The sequence below is a fragment of the Oryzias melastigma genome, linkage group LG17 (assembly GCF_002922805.2).
Source record: "Oryzias melastigma strain HK-1 linkage group LG17, ASM292280v2, whole genome shotgun sequence".
NCBI classification, from domain to species: Eukaryota; Metazoa; Chordata; class Actinopteri; order Beloniformes; family Adrianichthyidae; genus Oryzias; species Oryzias melastigma.
The window spans coordinates 32,537,590-32,541,741 of NC_050528.1; the positions used below are offsets into that span (position 1 = coordinate 32,537,590).

General features: G+C 44.5%; 1 protein-coding gene across 10 annotated transcripts in view; it reads left to right on the forward strand.

Moving 5' to 3' along the window:
* The window catches only part of LOC112151185 (partitioning defective 3 homolog), a 327,527-nt gene that overhangs the window by 203,341 nt on the left and 120,034 nt on the right, over positions 1 to 4,152 (forward strand). The window lies entirely within an intron of this gene.

Below are 4,152 nucleotides of genomic sequence, written 5' to 3' on the forward strand. Positions count from 1 at the left end.
CGAGGGCAGGGGGTTGGCCGTACAGGGGCAGGGGGCAGGGGGGTGGCTGGAGGGTGGCATTTTGAAATCTGCTAAATATCAGACGATTTGAGGGACTGGAGACCAGTCTGGTATCGCGCTGCTGCCTTCTTGCCACCCGCCTGCCACTGGACAACCTTGAAATGTGTCCAGGTGGCCATTGAGCGATGTCAGCTTTTAGAGAAAAACTGAATGATCACTAACATTTTAACTTTTTCTGTGCCCGCTGCATAGTGTGTAAAAATGCAATTGCCACCCACCGATTACAGATGCCGTCATCTGCCAAATTAGCTAACAAAATTAGCATTTGGGTCACCGCACTGTGGTATTTTGGGATATCTAACCAAAGTCTTAGACTCACAATTTAATGTAAATAAAAAAATTAAACGTTTCTATTATGATTATAATTTTTTTTTTTCTTGAACTGTCAGTGAAGTTCCCATACGGATTGTCATTTCCAGTGAGGCAAAAGAATGTTGTCAGATAGTGTGATTTGCTTAAATGTCTTTTTGTTTCTGCAAAAAACCTAATTTGTTTTTGTTTCTGGCTAACTACAGCTGTGCAGACTCATAAAATGACTTTAATGAGGTTCGTTCTGATGTGAAAATATAAAACAGCCTCAAGCAGACACCTGAAAACCCTCCTCTGAGCATTAATTAATTCATTCATCCAATGAAATAAAGTGTGCAGGTCGTGCTGGAACTGTAACCCCTCCCCCAACCTGCCCTCCTCCCCCAGAGACAAATGCAGCAAAAACAAGAACCAATGTTTTTTTGTTTTTTTTCTCCCCCTCAATGTCATGTTTTCACGTTTGCTGTCACCTGCTCGAAAGCCGAACCGAAGTCGGTTGTGCGTCCGTGCTCGTATGTGTGCGTGTGTGCGCCTGCGGCGCTGCCTGGCTTCCCAGCCCTCCTTTTTCCAACACAGTGTGTCAAAGTTTTGATTTCCCCTCGGTCCGTGTGGTAATTGAAAGCAGAGGCTAAGCCTGGAGCGCTGTTTTGTGTACGCGTCGGGCTCTGTGCATGCATAAGTGCACCGAGTGTGTAGTTTGTGCTTCCTTGTGCATGGATTCAACCTCTCCCAAGGATGTTCCCGCGTGTTTGTTTGCTGAGAGACCCTGCTTGGGCACTTGTGCAGACTTAGGCAGTGAAACTTCTCAGAGAGCTTAGCGCATCAATAACAGCCTCAGCATGGGTATCTTTGCTTCACATGTGCAGCTGGAGGCATGGCCTGAGGCGGCACAACTGTCCGCCCGAAAAGGTGTCCACGACACCAGCAGCACAAAAAAGAGGAAAAGCTCTATTTACTCAGTAAAGTGCCATAAAAAGTCCCTGCAGAGATTTTGTGAAGAGACACGTCATAACAAGCTGTCAATCAAATCGTTTTTTAAACCTGTTATTATAGGATGAAAACTTCACCTATTGTGACTTTTTCTAGCATACTGATTCAAACAACTGACTTTTTTTTCTAAGCCGTGTCTTCGTTTCTCGACAGCCAAGATCAAATCAATCCAAATTGTTTGCCATCGCATAAATCTTAAGGCTGACTGCTTCTGCTTCTTCATCCATCGCCATAGAAACCCACACAAAACGAGAGCAGCTCGCTTCAGCAGCACCGCTGGCACCCGGCGGGCTCGAGACCTTCCCAGAGCTCAGTTATCAGCCTGAATATGCATCGAGCCGCAGTGTGATCTGTCGATATGCCGTCTGTATGGCAAATCCCCTCTGCTGGTACAGAGGCATTCCAGCTCATTCATTAACTACCTCATTCAAAGTCAGGAGCAGCCAGCAGTCGCTGCGCCATATGGTGACCTTTGGAATGGGTTAGTTCCTGGGGGGGGCTTTGTTGTCTCTCTGCAAAGTTTTGATTGGTTTTGTGCTTCTGCTGTGATGTAAGGCATTATGCCAGAATGGAATCAGTTGTGGTGCTAATAAACATACTTAAGCCTCGTTTCTACTGAGCAGTATGGCCCAGTTCAATACCGTATTTTGAGCTTTATATATTGGTCCCATTAAGCTGGACCAAACCATGCTATTTTAAGGCCCCCGTTGGTTATAGGTCCATAGAAAAACGGAACAGACCAGTTAGGGTGAAGCTACTGTTGAAACCGGTTTATTGACAGAAGGCCGTTACGACCAAAGAAAGCACCAAGAAAGAGACTGTATTCCATTTTGCCGCCACAAATCTTCTCTCAAACAACATTAAATGTTTTTTATATACAAAGTCCCAAAAACCAAGCAGAAAAAAATAAACTGATGGATAACCTACTATGGGTTTGCACTAACATGACGTAAAGCTATGCAACCGTTCTACACCCCACATGCGCCATGACAATCCAACTCCAGATTTGCCTGGACCATTCTGAACCAATCTGGACCGTTCTGTCCCACTCAGTGGAAACAAGGCTTTAGAACCAAGCTTATTCTGCAAGTCTTAGCAACACATTCTCACTCCTAACTCATCACATTTTGACATTTGGTTGAGGAACCCTCCATGTCAAAAACTGACATTTTGGGTGTCCCCAAATCGTTGTTTTTTGACATGCTGGTTGTTCCAATCAAATCACGGGTCGTGAACCGAAACCAGTCTAGTACCGGGATGTGGAGCGCACTGGTACCCTAACACAGTACCAGTACCCTTACCTTAGACCGAAACTGGTATAGCTTCCTTAGCTTCAGGGCCCGGTACCGTCCCTGGTACCGGGTTAGGGTACCAGTACTTGACACTCCCCGATGACCAGTCCGCGTTTGGTACTGCGTCCCGAGGGTTTGCAAACCCTTGATTTTATGAACAGCCAGCACGTCAAAACGCGACGAGTTGGGACCACCTAAAACGTCAATTTTTAATGCGGAGGGGTGCCTAAGCAAACGTCGGTATGTGACGAGTTAGGAGTGAGAATGTGTTGGTATTAGTCTACCTCATACAAGTCACCATTGGTGATTGTAATCAACTAAAATTAAAACCTTACGGGTGGATATGGGTGTCTTTGGGTACTAAAAGGGTAAACCTGCACATCGCACACTGCTGGCCTGCACAAAATATCAAGGGCGTAGAGCGCTCGGTAAGCCGCAGAGACAAAACATTCATGCACATTTTTTTTGTACTGAATTCTTGTACAACATGCAAGTGTGAGTGTGAAGTAGGTGAGACGCATGCATGTTTTACTGTTTTTTTCATTATCACCCCAAATCCAGCAGACTGCACAAGGGGGTCATGATTGCTGTTCATGTGATAAGTGTGGGCTTCTGGTGTGCATCCTGACTTAGAAATTAGACAGTCAAATCAGAAAGTCCAGAGTATATAGTTTGAGTCAGCAACCTAAAAGGTGTCCTAAAGGCACCTATGTATAAGGGGTGGAGGGAAAATAGATTTGGCAGTATATCGCGATATTTTGTTTGGCAATACTTTTGTCACTAAGAGGCTACTACTTGCACCTTACTAAGTGGAATAAAGGGACTGCACAAAGGATCATTTGTATATTGTAAGTGCGTGAAACATATATTAGCCTTAAAAATACTTCATGATACATTTACCACACACATGGCAATGGTATGTTGCAGGATATGACATCTCTTAAGGTGGTTGTACGAGCCTCAAGGGGAGTAAGACACACCTAAGTTCCCTTTTAGATACAACTACTCCTCTCTACAACCCCTGACATGTATGACTCAACCTCTCTTATGGGTACATGTGACCATGGCTTAAATGTTCAAGACTATAAGACTTAAAATCAGTGTCTGGGGATTTTTTTTTTTTAATTGTAGTTGTCCTAAAAATTCAAACCAAAGACCTTTGACAGCAATGAGTGGTTCTTTTTTTTACTCCCATTTAAACTTGACGTCACTGGTTTACATTAGAATCCACCTGGCTCTGATTTTTTTCCCAGAGCCTCAGCACGTCCAAGAGAACCGGGGATCATCGAGCAGATCCCTTTTGTCAAAATCGAAGCCCATCCCTGCTATTTACGGGCATTGATTTGGGTAATTTGGCTCCAGTATTGACTGGTCTTAACGCTCGTCATGTGATGCCCGTGATGACGGTTAGCGTTCTGGCAAAATATGTCATCATAGGCAGGAAGAAATGCACAAGCTGCTGCAAATCAATACAGTCAACGATCCAATGGACAAACACTGA